A 16,327-nucleotide genomic window follows, 5' to 3' on the forward strand; every position below is an offset into this window, starting at 1 on the left:
AGGTATGTTTTATATTATTTTCCTTCTTATTCCTCTAATTGTTTATGGGACTGAACCATTCCTTTTCTTCTGTTTTATGAAGGCATTAATACCTGGATCATGGTTCATGTTCTCTTTTCTGATCCTATCCTCTAGTCTAACACTTATCTGTACAAGTTCCTTCTCAGATGGAAATAGGAAACACTCTCAGGAAGTGTTGCAGTAGGGAATTTCAAAAGTCATATTCTTCACTAGAGGTTCTGGTCTGGATATTGTTATTGCTGTATAGGGCTGAATGGTTTGAAGAAGATCCTTTCTTTGTAATATCCTTAATTCACACACTTTATATTTTTCCCCTAATCTTGTTCTCTCTCTTCACTCTCATCTTCCTTCTTACAATCCTCCTAGGACAATCTAACCTGGATGTTTAATTGAAAAATTCTCTTTGTCTTGTAAAACCATCATGTCATCTGCAGCCACACCTTGGCTTGTAGTAAATGTACTACTTCCTTCTCATCCTTTCTGTTTTCTATTTAGAGTGTGAGATCATCAGCTAAAAACTCTACTGTACAAGTTACCTTTGTACAATATCTGATAGAGTGGCCCTGCTCTGAACTCTCCACACTAATTGATATTTCAGTATCTACCTGCTAAGCCCACAAGAATCAACAGCCATACTGATAACATACTTGGGAGAGGAAAGCACTTTATGCTGTGCTCTTAGAATGGAGAGAGGCAAAGTCCCAGATATTCTCTTCTCTTTTCCACCAGTTCCTGAGTTTGTTTGCTTTGAGGCTGCTTTCTTGAAGCTACCTGAGCAGCCTTAACTTTAGCAGGTGGTGACAGATAAAACATGGAAATACATTATATTTCTGATTTCTTTGATCTGCTACCCTGAGATACAACCTTACCTTGTGGGGTCTGATATCATTAACCTCTCCCCAACCTGGGGCTGACAGTCTTTCCAAATTCTGCCTATTGAGAAGTCCACTGATCATGGAGTTTTACACGCTGTGTACTTGGTATCTTCCACTAAGCAAGTACAGCCATCTGTTTTAGTTCATCATAGTACCAGTCAGCCCTTCAAAACTTCATGGACAACTTTTTTTAACATTAAAATGCAAAGACCTCCACGCAGCGATAAGGAGGAAGAGAGAATAAATTAGGCAGTGCTTAGAATAGGAAAGACAGCAACCCTTAGATAGCTATAGATACTACATTCTCATTTGAATGTTAGCATGTTGCTAAGGAGATGGGCAGGAAGAGAACTTGCGAGGGGTATCTACCTTAAGGAGCAGGGTGAAAGAAGTACGTTGCCAGCTTCCCATCAGCTAGACATCAGTTCAGAGCTGAGGACAACGTCCACTGTACAAGATGTTGCTCTTCATCCCAATCTTCAACTCAAAGCACCTGGGATACATTCTGGGAATCCTAAGTGAAAGAGACTGAAGATCTGGAACATAATCTCAATTTCACACATCAAGATATTAATGAAATGAAAAATTTTCTTCAGGTCACCCACCAGACCAGGAGATGCAGCAATGCTTTTCTTATTCAAATAAACCACCATATTGAAACAAATCTAAATAGTGGAAGCATTAAATACGTGCAGGATTTGATCCAGAGATTGCAGCCATAGAAGTGGAGCTGTACCACAGATATTCCACTGAGAGTCTCTCTTACTAGATTGTGATCCTGCTAGAGACAGAAATTAAAACCAAAAAGAAAGCAAATGGCAGCTAGAATATAAGCTGCTGAGCATTCCAAACTAATTTAATCTCTTGAAACACAGTTCTTTCAAAATAAAGATGTTTAGAAACAGCAGTTTAGCAGTTCTAAGCATGCTAGGGGCCATCACCAGCGAGATTCATCCTCTGGGGAATTAGAAATACTCATCTATGGTCCCTGCATTATAATCAGCCAATCTCGTTATGCCTTCCTGCTTTATAATTATAGATCTTATTAACAAAGATGAATTTAATGAAAAATAGGCATTACAAATCGCACATTTTTTAAAAGAAGAGGGAATCATTTGGTTTTCGGTGCCAGTGAGACTGCTTCTTCATTTAGATAGAAGGTTTAGGTTTAGTTAAACACCACCTACCTGGCCTCAAGTTCCTTTCCAGCTGTGTTTTTTAACTTTTAGCTATGTTTTTTAACTTTTTTGTGTTAAGCAGGACAGTCAGGATGTCAACTATGACATGGGTTTGCCTGGGTGGCCAGAGCATGTGGCCTTTTAAGTGCCACCACTGCAATGGCACATTGAACAGCTCATCTGGGCCCAGAAAGGCCACAGTATTTTCCTGCAACCTATAGTAAGCTGGGAGGTTTGGAAGTGCATAAGCTCCCACTGCATGTACAAACCCAGGATATGACCAGTGTCAAACAGCAAAGTGGGTTAGGGGAACAAGTAAGTTTATCAAATCTATGAGAATCAGGTGCTGGTCTGACGGTTTTTTGCTATCACAGTTTTTCTTGAAGACAGCTATGACTGTGCCAGTATAATCCCCCTGAACTTCTCAATGAATTCCACATTTGAGTCTGTGAGATGGAAAGGGATCCCTTACGTAGCGACTAATCAGCTGATTTTAAACCTGCTAAAGAAATGAACTGACAGAGCTGGGAACTGGCCCCAGCCTGTGGTTGGATTCCATCTTTGAAAAGGAATGTCTCACTAAGTCCTTCTCCACAGAGAAGGAGAGACCAGGAACCAGGAATGCTCTTTAAGACAGTTGTGAGTGTCTACCTTTAATGTTAAAAGTTGAGTCTTGGCAATACCCTGTATAACACTGAGATTACTCTGATACAACTACTATTCTTACATACTGTTCAATTACCTTCATTTTAGTATTAGAGGAAGGAAAAGAATAAGAAACTGTACTTGGTGTAAAGTTTTTAGCAGAGCCTGTTGGGATAGTACAAAGGGTGATGATTTTAAACTAAAATAAAGTTTTAGATTAGGTACACAGAAGAAATTCTTTACTGTGAGGGTGGTGAGACACTGGAACAGGTTGCCCAGAGGGGTGGCAGATGGAAATACTCAAGGTAAGGTTGGGTGGGGCTCTGAGTAATTTGATCCAATTGAAGATGTCCCTGCTCATTCCATGGGAATTGGACTAGATGACCTCTAAAGGTCCCTTCTAACACAAATTACTCTATGATTCTATGATTTGATGAATGGCAAAGAGAAAATAACTGTATACTGACTGTAATGCACACACCCGTCCTCACCTGTGCCCTCCCAGGACAAGGCAGAGAAGTTTGGTATAAGGGAGTGAAGCTGAGCATGGGGAAAGGGGGAGGAAAGGTGTTTTAACGTTTCTTTCTCACTACCCAAATGTATTTTAATTTGGAATAAATGAAATTAATTTTCACCAAGTCTATTTTGTCCATAACAGTAAATGGTAACTAATCTCCCTGTCTTTATCTTGAACCATGAACTTTCCTGTGGCTTCTTATTTTCTCCCTCTGTCCTGCTGAGGAGTGGGGAGTAAGAGAGTAGCTGGGTAGAAACTTGGTCCTTAGCTACAATTAACCCACCACAGAAACACGATTAAACCTCTTTAATCCCAAAAATCAGTAGGATGCTGTTACTTCAGCTCCAATGTGTTTCTGAAAAGCTTTTGTAATAGTTACTGCACCTTAAACTCAAGATTGCTTTGATGAAAGCAGTCTTTAGGCAAGACAAAGCATAATTTTCCCACTATCAACAGGGAGTCCTGTTTCAGTATGCCACAGATCACTGCTACAGTTTATAGGCAATAAAGTAATTTTGTTCATTTGAGAGTATTGTTTCTTATATCAAATCACTTTTAACAGTTGATAAATGGAACGAACTTAACCAAGCTGTAAGCTGTATAAAAAGGAGAAAATGAAAAATTAATTTCTTAAAGGAAGGCACCACGACAAAGAAGCAAATTAAGGAATATTAATATTCAACTCCACTCTTTCTCTTTGTGAGAGCTGGATGGAAAAATTCTTGGAAAACAGGTTTCAAATGATAAATGCAAATTTGACAGAAGATAATTGATGGAAGAATGCATCTATTCTAGGCTGATGAATTTCTGTTAGACAGCTCCCATGCTCCAGGGAAGATGAGGAGGACTTTCATGTCTGAAGCCTGCGAGCTTTGGACTTCCAGGTCACTGAGGCAGCAAGAAATCCTGCAATGTCTGGAATGTAGCACCTTGAAATCACTTAACACAGATGTGGTACTAGGAAAATAATAATCCTGCCTTACAGGCAGCATAAAGGCTCTCTAGATGCAAGCTGGCCTTAGACAAAAATGTGTACTGCTTTGATATTTCAGGTCATGGCATCCTTAAAGAAAAGAGTTCTCTTCAGAAAAATGGGAGAGTCTGCCTTGGGCCTGTGTATCAGTGGATCTGACCATTCACCGCCTATGTTTTTAACCTCATGAGACTACAAAAGTCCTTTTAGAGATATATCTGTCATTTTATAACCTGAGCATTTTGCTTTCCTGCATCAGGATTCATCCTTCGCTTGTTATGGAAGAGACAGCATAATCGCCTTTTAAAACTTCTAAAATTTTAAAATATTCCATGAAGTTACACTCATGTAACCTCAGTAACTTCAATAGGTATTAAAACTCTGCAAATGGTTCTCCCTCTAATGACACTACAAAATTAAAAGCTATTCTGTTGCCTTGAGTAATTTAAGCTAGATCTAATAATTCTGATAATTTTATTAACTTTGATGGACTTTGAGATTCTTTTTTTCTGGGATGTGAGTATTATGTGACAGTAACTTTGGACCTGCTTTTCCAAGGAAGTGAATAAGGAAGCTCACAAGGCACTGTACTGCAAGGCCTCCCCTTCCTAAACCTGTGAGTCCATTGAGCATTTCAAACTTCAGAGAGATACACTGTTCTCAAAGACAGCAAATTCCCATACATTTTGTGAAAACTGATTGCTGGAGATGGATTGAAATTAGTGCTCCCACTAAGGAAAAGCCAGTTGCAGTTCAGCCAGTTGGCCAATCACCACGGATATAATGAACAGACAATCGGCACACGCTTATTTCAGCAGAGGCATATGTTGCCACATTCTCAGCCAAACTGGCAAAAGACATGAGAAGGAGCTGGAGGAAGTACTTGAGCACTGAGTATGGGAAGGACTAAGGAATGTGAGAGACAAAAATAGTTTCAAAAACTTCATTAGTTCCACTGTTCACAGAACAACTTAACTTTGGTATCTTAAAACTGCAGATTTTTCCTTGAATAAAGGAACGTATGAATCTCTTATGCAAAAGACATACAGATTTTGCCTTTTAGTCTGTATTTATAATAAGATGCATTTTATGGGAGGCTATGTTTCATTTTGACTAGCATGAAAACCAAGGAAACGTAAAGTGAGAGCTGTTGAAAAGGATTTTCTAACAGGAGAATGAAGGTGATGCATTCTTATTCTGGTAATGACAGAACAGACAAATGGCATCATCGATGCCTGTATGTAAACTCAAATACAGAACAGACAAATGGCATCATCAATGCCTGTATGTAAACTCAAATCTTATGAACTCAATAGAATCACTAAATTTTAGTAAACAAAGCTGGATTGCTTTTCATTTTTCAGTGTCTGTTCTTCAGGCTAGCTGACAATTTGAAGACACTGAATTTTTTCTAAAAAAATAAAATTGTCTAATAAATTAAATATCTAATACTTTCCTCTGTTACTGCAAAAATGTAAGTATTACAGCCATTGCACGAAGTCATAAATGCACACATATGTACACCTACATACATAAAATATTATGTATACTACATTTTTTTTCCTAGTCATATTTAGGCTTGTCATAGTGAAAAAAAACCCAGGGAGTCTCATGCTGAAATGAGTTGCTGGACTAACATAAATATATAAGGCTGAGAATCTTGATGAGACCTGATTTCTAGTTATACAACAATTCCATAAGTAACTGATGAATATTTAAAATCTTGTATGTTTGTATATATTTGAATCTTCATTTACTGATATTCAGAAAGCATCTTCAGAACACTCAATATCAAATGAGCTAATGTGAAATTACTGAATCACTCCTAGAGAGTGATGATTAATTGGAAGCAAAAAACCATATCACTGGCTAATTAAAGCTATACAGGAAAGCCATTACAGCAAGAATCAAAGAATCACCATTTTAGCTCAGTCTTCCCCACAAAATCTAGGGAAACTTCTACTTTCAAAGATCTATGTCTTCAGTGTACAGGCCAGTTCCAAAAGTTGTATGTATGAGTAAAAAGGAAGTACCAATGAATCGATACAGTCATAAGCTGAAAACTTAATGCAGTATTTCAAGAAAACAAGATTGTACAGACATCAGTGAATCACAGAAGGGTTGGTTTTGGCAGGGACCTCTGGAGTCCATCTGGCTCAAGCCCCCCTACCAAGAAGGGTTACCTAGAGCCAGTTACCCAGGACCATGTCCAGATGGTTTTTGAATATCTCCAAGGAAGGAGAGTCCAACACCTCTTTGGGCAACCTTTGCCAGTGTTTGGTCACTCTCACAGAGAAAAAGTGTTTCCTGATGTTCTGAGGGAACCTCCCGTGTTTCAGCTTGTCTTTGGTCCTGTCACTGGGCACTAGTGAAAAGAGCCTGGCTCTTCTCACTCTCCCTTCAGGTATTTGATACCTGATAAGACTTGATAACGTCTTCCACGAACCTTATCTATTCTAGGTGAAACAGCCCCAGCTCTCTCAGCCTTTCTCCACTGGAAGGATTCCCCAGTTCCCTGATCATCTTTGTGGCCCATCACTGGACTCTCTCTACTATGGCCATATCTCCCTTGTACTGAGGAGCCCAGAACTGGACACAGCACTCCGGGCGTGGCCTTACCAGTGCTAAAAGAGGAGACAGATCACCTCCTTAGACCTGCTGTGATTACTCCCAGTGCATCCTCCTAGTGCAGTATAGGGTTCCATTAGCCTCCTTTGCCACAAGGGCACATTGTTGGCTCAGGGCCCACCATATGCAGTTAAATTCATAAAATATATTTTCTTCCTGTTCAACATATTATTTAAACACACGGTGACTTTGCAACTTTAAGGCACATGTGAGAAAAGTCTTTAATATGTACACACAGTGCCAATATGAACAGCAGCATTTACATCTATTTACTGCTTACTCAGTAAAAACAATTTCCTAGTGGAAGCTATGGGATGCAGGATATAGCTAGGAAAAGAATAAACAAAAACTTATCATTTTATGAAGCTAACAGATTCAGAGATGAAAGAGCAAAGGACTCTAAGCTAGACTTAAAGATAGATCTTAAATACGTATCTTTGGAGTGAAACCAGTTTTTAGTTTAAAACCTGAGAGCAGTTCAGAGTTCTTGTATCTCCCTGTCATATTGCTTGAGTGCACAATTAATGTATACAATAAAACCATGCTGAATGGCACAAAATTGCTCTATGAGAACAACTGGATATTTGGCTACTAGACATGGATATTATTGCTACATAAACAATAATATAGCAATATTAACATTAAAAAAGCTATTAGTTGAATACATGAATTATTGAAACAATGTTTGATAACACTGCACTGAAAGAACTCAATTTCTGAAAGAAGTAACATTCCTTGTTGCAAGGTCATGCTGGAAATGCTCTAGGTTTATTTTTATTGTAATTTCCCAATAGAAAGGTCATATGATACATATGAAGGCCTGTGACTATCTTAGAAAAGTATACATACTAGGAAAGCTTTCTCGTAATGAATAACATTTATAACTCTTCTGAGAACAAAAATAATATTCTCACATGTTACCTAGTTCCCTTACTCTGCCACAAATGTTGTTTATCTCCGCTACTGAGAAAAGGCAAGGTTTCAGATGCATCTCTCAAGGCAGTGTATTTCTTCTTTCTCACTTTAGTACACATATTTTGCTGAAGGCTCCTTAAGCCTCCCATGCATTTCATGTCAGAGCCTTGGTCTGAACAACATTACCATCACACTCTCTCATTCCTGGAAAATCCATACAATGAAGGCTTTCTACAGAAGCCAATGCTATATCTCACAGCAGTACACCATCAACAGACAGGTCCAACCCAGTTTTTCCATTTTGTGTGCTGGGTTATACAGGTCAGAATGACAAAACACAGTGGCTTAAATTTGGCACTGAAATGTTTTTATGTTCAGATGTTGCGGAATGAGCACATCCCACTCTTAATGATCTCAAAAGCCCATGTCATAACTTCAGGCACCTAAATATGAACATTTGGCTCTTTGTCTCAGTGTTTTTCATATGAACAATATTTGTCTATGTCTAATGGACCTTGATATTCAGCAATGATAGCTACTTTCCCAGTGAAAAGCATGCCTAAAAAAAAAAGGAAAAGAAAACTGAGAGAGAGCCAGCAGACAACACTTTAAATCAAAACTCGCCTGTGCAATTCTCAGGTCCAGCCTGAAGCTGTGTAATTTGAAATATGGAGTATTTTCCAGGAGGATGAGATACTTTTACTGTAGCTAGTAAAGCAACTCTGGGTTGTCACAACAACTGTAAATACACAGATAAAATAAATCAAACTGACAAAATGTACTGTGATAAGAAAGTTCTGCAGAAGCACAAGAACCATTCTGACTATTTCATTTCATTTCATTCAAACTGAATTATGCTCAATAAATAAAATACAACATGATGTTAAAAAACCCCAGCTCTGTCTCCAGGCTACTTACAGCATAAGTGGATTAGATTCTATGCATAATGAACTAGTAAACCACAGACCCATATAAAATGAGGAAAGAGAATTTGATTTCAAATGCTGAAACAGTATGAAGCTGACAATTGCACAGAGTTATTAGCCAAATGCTAGGCAGTCAGCCAGAAGGCTTCAACAAAAATTGCCTTAAGCAAGAGCAGCAACCAAGGGGAGGAGTTAATGGGAAAAAAAAATAAAGGGGGAAAAATCCATTAAAATTACTCATGGGATGATATTTGTCACCAGAAAGGCCAGAATGACAGATGAGTAAGATCTTGTTGATGGAAAAAGGTGCAAAAAACAAGAGCGGACTTAATGTAAGAGGAAGTCAGTGAAATAAGCAGTATATTACCAAACACAAATCTAGAAAACTCCTCCATTAACAGCAAAGGGACAGCCATTTTATTCTGTTAGTCTGTTGTAACTCCCTTTAGAGTTCACTTGGATAATGAGTGATTAATGTCTGTGTGCCTAAAACTAAAACTGTGTCCTAATTGGGTTTGGCTGAGCTAATTGCCTCTGATCAATAAAACTGACACATAATACGCTTGTCCTTCAAGAATCTTACTCTGGGTATCATTCCACTTCCCTCAAACCATGCTTCTGACATCCAGGGGAACAGAAATTGGTCACGTTAATAGAAAATTGGAAGTAACACAGAAGAACTTACACAGAGCAGTAGGCACTGGGGAAACGCTTATTTTATTTGACTAAAAGCCCCTTGTGCTTCATGACACATCCCACCCACTCGCAGCAGTTTCCTACATGTCTGCAGTCCCTTCTCTGACATCAGCACTTCTATGCTTCCCTTACACCAGCACACAGACTCCAGTAGAGCTTGTTAGTGCAGACTGGGAATACAGCAATGGAAGGGGGGTCCCTCCCAGAACACCTCCAAAACACACAGGTTCTGCTAAGGTTCATTCACACCCCAATGCCTTGTAAGTGTGCCCCTACAGCCACCCTAGCATTTTCTGGCACTGCAGTGACACAGAAAACACACAAAACATGACTTTTTCCTCAAACCAACCAATTATGCTTTACAGCCATGGGGAACATCTAATCATACAGTACAATGCCTACTCTAGCAAAATTTCTCACAAGTGCAATAAAAATAGCAGACACAATGTAACTACTTAATACTACTCCAAATACTATTGTATGGCATTCATTCATACTTAATACATCTTTTAAATTTCCTTGACATCAGGGTCAAGGTTAGTTACACAAGCTATGCAGTCTATACAAGTATGTTTTCTAATTAACAAGATAAACCTGCCTGGCACTGGCAGCTCCGCTCTGTAAGGCCGTGGGATCCTCCTGCCAAGACACAGCAGCATGGCTTCTTTTTAAGCCAGTTGCTACCAAGTGCATCCCCTCGGATGATTTCCACAGAAGTGCCAGTGCAAGAGTCATTGCAAATGGCATGAACTAGTATTTTGCTAGGAGGCAGGGACAGGAGGCTCTTGCCTCTGCTTTGTTTCATGAAGATGGCCTACATAGTCCTTAAAATAACAAGTGAAACAGTGTAACACAGATCTCCCCACCTAGCTTAACCAGCAGAAAGGAGCTTATGAAAACCACCCTGTGACTATGTCAAATACCAGCTGGCCACTACACACTTGAGCTTGATGCCACTCAAATCAGTGGCGGTTTTTAAGGCGTTGTTCTGAGAGGAAATAAGCCATGAACTGTACTTAATACATTATCAGTAAAATTTTGATGATTTGAGATGCATGTCCTTGCGGAGAAACACTACCACATCCCTATTTTGCTTTTCTATACACAGCCGTGCCCTCTAGTGGAACTGGCTGGTTCACTGCGTGTTTAGTCCTTTCCTCAAAATCAGCACACTCTGAACTACATTCACCAGCTGGAGTTATGATCCTTACTTTCTTTTTGGAAGCTGCTGTATTATTAACTTTGAAGAATTTAATTGTACAGAGTTTTCAAGACAGTGAGAGAATCCAAAAGATAAAGTTTTAAATAAAGCTCTCATTTTTGAGGTAGCCTTCCTATTTGTTGTTCTTTCGATAGAAGAAAATCCTGCTTTGTGGTCTTTTACATGATGTCAAAGTCAAGTCAACTAATTTGGAAAGAGACAAAAGGAACTGAAGTAATCTGGGTCCACTCCTGACCTATTCCAAGACTTTCATAGCAAAAGCACACGAAAATGACAGAAAACTTCAGTAACAGTAGAAATTACAGTTTCAGGCCCAAGTTCTACTTGCAAGCTCACTGGTGAAGAAACACAGAGCTCATAATTTCATGCAGCTTTACACCTGATAGCAGCAGGTTTAACATTTGTCTTTGACTGTCTCACTGACAACAGTAGCACCAAGCAAAGGGCAGTCATGGCTGACTATTTTTTTTTAAAAAAGCAAAAATATTAAAGACTAAAAATAAAGTGAAGGCAGAAAAGAAGAGTAGGGGAAAGATAACAGGAGCTCATGTCCAGTTTTCTAAATAGTTTGCAGGATCTGCCAGCTATTTGGTGATAGCAAATTTTTGTCAACATCTCCACGACTGAACACAGCTGTGACTGAAGATTAAGAAAATACAAAGTCATCCCACTGAATTAGGGTAGGTTTCAGGAAAGGAGAGTTACAGTAGCCATGTTGAGATGGTCACTCCCATCACGCCAGGATGTGTTTTCCCATTACATCCAGTCAGGTATAACTGTAGGCTGCCCTTGGAATTGTCTGTCCCAAGGTATGTGCTCTTGTCCTCTCCCCAACAGCAATTAAGATCCTGCGGAAGGGATCTGTTTAGTTTCGTAACTCTGCTTAGCCACTGATTCCCCCCACCCCCAGTTTTACCCTACAGTTCAGAAAGGTAGGAATTAATAACGTCTTCATTCACCAGATACAATATAAGGAGAGTGGGAGATGAGGACCAAGGAATTTCACCATTTCCCCCTCCCCCCCCCCCCCCAACAGTGAAACTGAAGCAACATATGATTTGATTCTTTTGCACTCTTTTAATTCTCATTTACAGCACAGACTTACCTCGGGGCTCACCAATTCCAACATTGTTTTAATCATTGTCTTAGTGCAGGCTACTGTACATGCAAACTTTTCGTTTGGACTAAGCCAATCTTCAAAGGATTAAGTGTAGAATTTTAATGAACTTTCACGCTGTCAGAAAGGTAGTCCATTAAAAAGTTAACATCTAAACCAGGTCTTTGAACCTCTATCAACCTGGAGATTGTTCCATACCTGTTCCTGTGTGAACTGAATTAAGAATATTTTTACTTGGTATGCAGGAATTATTCTTCCAGTTCTCTTTGGGATTGGTAATGATTACTGTCCATTTCTTCTTCTGCTACTTCCAGGGGGAAAAAAAATTAAAGAATGCAAACTCACAATCAGAAAACAACCCCTCCCTCACAAATTCCTTTACTGAGATAAAAAGATATTCTCTATTCATATAACATAAAAGCTTTGTGTCAGCTGCAGAGACTATTACATAGCTAAACCCCCAAGAGTTAGTACAGGTAAGAGCAGAAATTAACTCTTATTAGAGAGCTATAAAGGTTAATTTGGAAAAATCTCAGAAGCTGATAGGAATGGTAATGAGGCCTCAGGATAAGTGAGACTATGACAGATAGTTCTTATGATGTAATGCTAAATTTAGTTTCCACTTATATCATGTAACCCTGCTAAAGTTTTGGGCACATAAAACTCTTTGATAGGTGCCAACCCTTCTTTTCAGCATGCAGTGGAATTCCTGCAAGAAATACTGAATCAGACCTTCACACACACTTTCACTTAAGTATTTTTCAATTACAATGGTAGTAGATGATTTTTAGAAATAGCTTGTCTCAGGTATTTCTAACAATATTTGAGCTTTATATCAGTACAGAACCAACTAGCTAAACAAAATATGTATAGAACTGGAGAGCTATAATGCCCACTAGTAAAGTTTTAATCATATTCTACAGATTATTAAAAATAAAAAGCCTTAAATTTGCACCCAAAAATAAAGATTGTTAAACCATATTATCAGCAAGGTTTGAGGAGAAGAGGAAAAAAATTACTTCCATAAACCGGAGAGATTCTGAAGGGCTGAGAGTTTTGTTCACTATTTCTAGTCATATTTAGTTTAAAGTTTAAAAATGTCATATTGGGGGTTATCAAGCTAACTGTACTCAAAAGAAGAGATCAAGACATAAACCAGATAGATACCTAAACAAACTACATTTCACATCATATCATCAGAATGAGAAAGTATTTAAAATCATCTTTCACTGAAAAGCTTAACAGGCTTGGTGTCTGCAGTGTCACTCTTGCAGAGCAGTCTTAATCTAAAGTCAATCTAAATGGGGGTAATTAAAGCCTAGGAAAAGGTGGAATTATGGAAAGGCACGACTAGGGATGACTTTGTGCTGCATAATCTGTTACAGAAATGTAGCCTAATTTATGCTTCTAAGGGAGGCTGATCGAGAAAAGAAAAGAAGTCTTCATTTGACACAAGGGCTATACAGTCAAATACATTTCTGTGCTCCAAAGATTTATTGCTACTGACTCATATCAGTATTCTTTACAGATGTGCAAAGCACAGAATGCTTATGCATTTTTCGTACAGCCCAGTATAGCCAGTTACAGCGTATTTGCACAAGATTTTACATGTGCTTGCATCAGAGAAGCAGAAGAACGAACTAGGAAGTCCTCTCTCAAATTCAGGTCAGAATTAATACCAAATAACCAGCTGTGAACTACTTAATTACTAAATGAGCAGAACAGGTTATTGATATTAAAAAGTGATTTAGTATTCATTTTATCTCTAGAAAACTTGACCCAAAGCCCCTGGCAGAATTTTAGGTGGCACTGTGCTGAATTAACACCTGAAGAATCTGTTTCTGTCTCAGAGATGTTTGTTGAATTAATTGCTATTGTACATCAATATTAATAAAATAGTATAAATATATAACTTGTGTTCAAAATGAAGCCATGTAATTCAGCTTCAGTGATGGAAATGCTATAGCTCTGCACTTTCTGGACAAACTGAGGAATGTGCAGATCAGACCAACACATATAAGTTTGGAAAGTGACTACAAGGGAAGAAAAAAGAAACCAGGCCTATTCACTCTAGAAACAAAAAAAGATCAAGCTAAACATGTAAGCTGATAAGGAGCTTGCAGAACCTCCTTAATTTTAAATTCCTAAGAAGCAGTTAAACAAAACTTTACACAGTGTATTTATAATTCATCACAGGCCTTGAGCAGGGCATGTGCTTTTAGAAGTCTCTTCCAATCTTATACTTCTAGAATTACTGTGACTGTTAATACTATCTCAACACATTTCTTCTCCCAGATTCTACACAGACATGGGAAACAAAACTGTACAGCAGTCTATGAATAGTTTTTCTAACTGTAAAAGAAGCAATGGAGTCTAAAAGTGCTTATTCACTGTGAATTAGCAGGGCCACCACTGATAAAAATCATTTACAAGAAAACTGAAAATATGTAACACCGAAGAAATTCAGATGATTTCTCAAAGGAAAACTGAAAATTAAAGGTTAAAACCCCTGCCTTGTCTTCTGAACACTTTAATTCCTGTAACATCATATATTACATAAGGCCAGATTGCACAGCTTTTGTCAGCATTTGTAATGCGTGTCTGTGAATACATCAGAAAACACTTGTTTCAAAGCCTTCCCCTCCTAGTCTGGAGAGTTAACTATCCAGGCAAGTGGGAAGTCTCTGTTTTCAGATATTGTTGCTAGGTCAAGCATGAGAAAAACACCTTCTAAATGTCATACATTCTTTTACAGAACTTCATGTGCAGTCTGCCATGAAAGTTGTCTTTCTGACCTCAAGATAAGGCAAGCTACATCAATTTCAATGTTTGGAATATCAACACAATCGTTTTTCTTTTAGCAGGCATTTAGCTTTTAATCTGTATTTATGCCACAGAGCAATACTGTTTTTTCCATAAGCCAAAACAGAAAATATCTATAGGTCACACACTCTTCTAAAAGCACACAAGCTGTTTTTGGATTATGGTGTCAATTTTCCAATTGATTCAAAGTACCTCAAATCACTCCTAACTATACTTCTGCAGTATCAAATGATACATCCAGCAGTCCTCCTCTGCATACATTCTCCTTGTAACAAATTATTTCAGTGCTCTTCATTTCTTTGGAACTTTCAAACAAAATTTAGTTGGTTAGCAAATAAAATGTTTTGACTTTGAAATCTCAGCTTTTTGTAAAAGTTGAAGTCTCACTTAAAGGGAGATTAAGATTTCCCAGATCTGTCTAAATCCTAGGTCCATGTTGCTCAAATATTATCTGAAAACACACAGGGTGTGAGACTGTCTTCCTGGTACTGTGACTGTAAATATAGCAATCCAGAAAGACTGGCCAATTGTTCCAAGAAGGTCTTGATTTCACCTAAACTGTCTAAAGATTTGCTGAATGACTTTTAACAGCTATTATTTGAGCAGACAGTACCTAAAAATTTAATTATAGCTTTTCACTGCATTATTTACTATTTGTAAGAACAGCCTTTTTGCTTTTAGGTTATTATTTGTAAGAATCATTAGTATCTATAAAAGTCCAGCAGTCTCCAAAGAAAATAGTGGTGGAACCCATAGACAAATAATTCAACTACCTGCTTTGCAAGGACTTTGAAAGGTTGTCATCTTATTCCAAGATGACATATTCTTATTCCAATTCCTTATTCCAAGAACCCGGCAACCCCAGGGAGACCCGGTGGTTTTGCTTTCCGTATTTTTAAGATTTTGTCACAAGGTCTGATTCCCTGAGTTCACAGGATGGGTCAGGTTGGAAGGGACCACAGTGCATCATCTGGTTCAACCTCCCTGCTAAAGCAGGGTCATCCTAGAGGACATGGCACAGGATTGCATCCAGATGCGTCTTGAGTATCTCTAAAGAGGGAGACCACGACCTCTCTGGGCAACCTATTCCAGTGCTCGGTCACCCACACAGTCAAGTTCTTCCTCATATTCTGGTGGAACTTCCTGGGCATCAGTTTATGCCTGTTGCCTCTTGTCCTATTGCTTGGCACCATCAAGAAGAGCCTGGATACATCCTCTTGATGCCCTCCCTTCAGACCTTATGGTCCCCCTCAGCTGCCTCTTCTCAAGGCTGAAGAGGCCCACCTCCCTGAGCCTTTCCTCATAAAAGAGATGCTCCAGTCCCTTGACCAATTTTGTTTCTCTAAGGAGGTCATTCCTACACTACCATCGCTGATGTCAAAATCACTCTGGTGAGGGTCCCAACCTGCCAAGGGGCTTTAAAATAACCTCTAAAAAGCCGCAACACACACTGCTCAAGATCTATCCTTGAAACCGCCCGGGCTTTAAACGCAGTTCCCCCCTCGCACAAGGGGGGACGCAGAACGAGCGGCTCGGCTCCCCCCAGCAAACGCCCGCGCTCCCAACCTCGAGAAGATGCACACGGAGCCGGGAGAAAAAAAGCGCAGACGGGACCCACTGCCAGGGGTGGTCTGTCACCCGCGGTGTCCTCCTGTTTGCGGGGACAGGCTGGGAGGGCGGCTCCAGGGTCCCGTATCCCCCGTGTTCCCGCCTGGGCTGGGCGGCTGATGGCGGGCTGGCGAGCCCTGCGGTGCCGCGGGCGGCTCCGGGGCGGGGGGGGGGGCGCGGGGG

The 16,327-nt window shown here is 39.4% G+C and overlaps 1 long non-coding RNA gene across 1 annotated transcript in view; it reads right to left on the reverse strand.

Moving 5' to 3' along the window:
- The window catches only part of LOC108445822, a 63,300-nt gene extending 59,281 nt beyond the window's left edge, over nt 1–4,019 (reverse strand). Inside the window, exon 1 of the long non-coding RNA XR_001860805.1 lies at nt 1,266–4,019. This is a non-coding gene — a long non-coding RNA (uncharacterized LOC108445822). The remainder of the gene's footprint in view (nt 1–1,265) is intronic.
- Between the last annotated feature and the right edge of the window lie 12,308 nt (nt 4,020–16,327).

Source organism: Corvus brachyrhynchos, unplaced genomic scaffold (assembly GCF_000691975.1).
Source record: "Corvus brachyrhynchos isolate BGI_N302 unplaced genomic scaffold, ASM69197v1 scaffold43, whole genome shotgun sequence".
NCBI classification, from domain to species: domain Eukaryota; kingdom Metazoa; phylum Chordata; class Aves; order Passeriformes; family Corvidae; genus Corvus; species Corvus brachyrhynchos.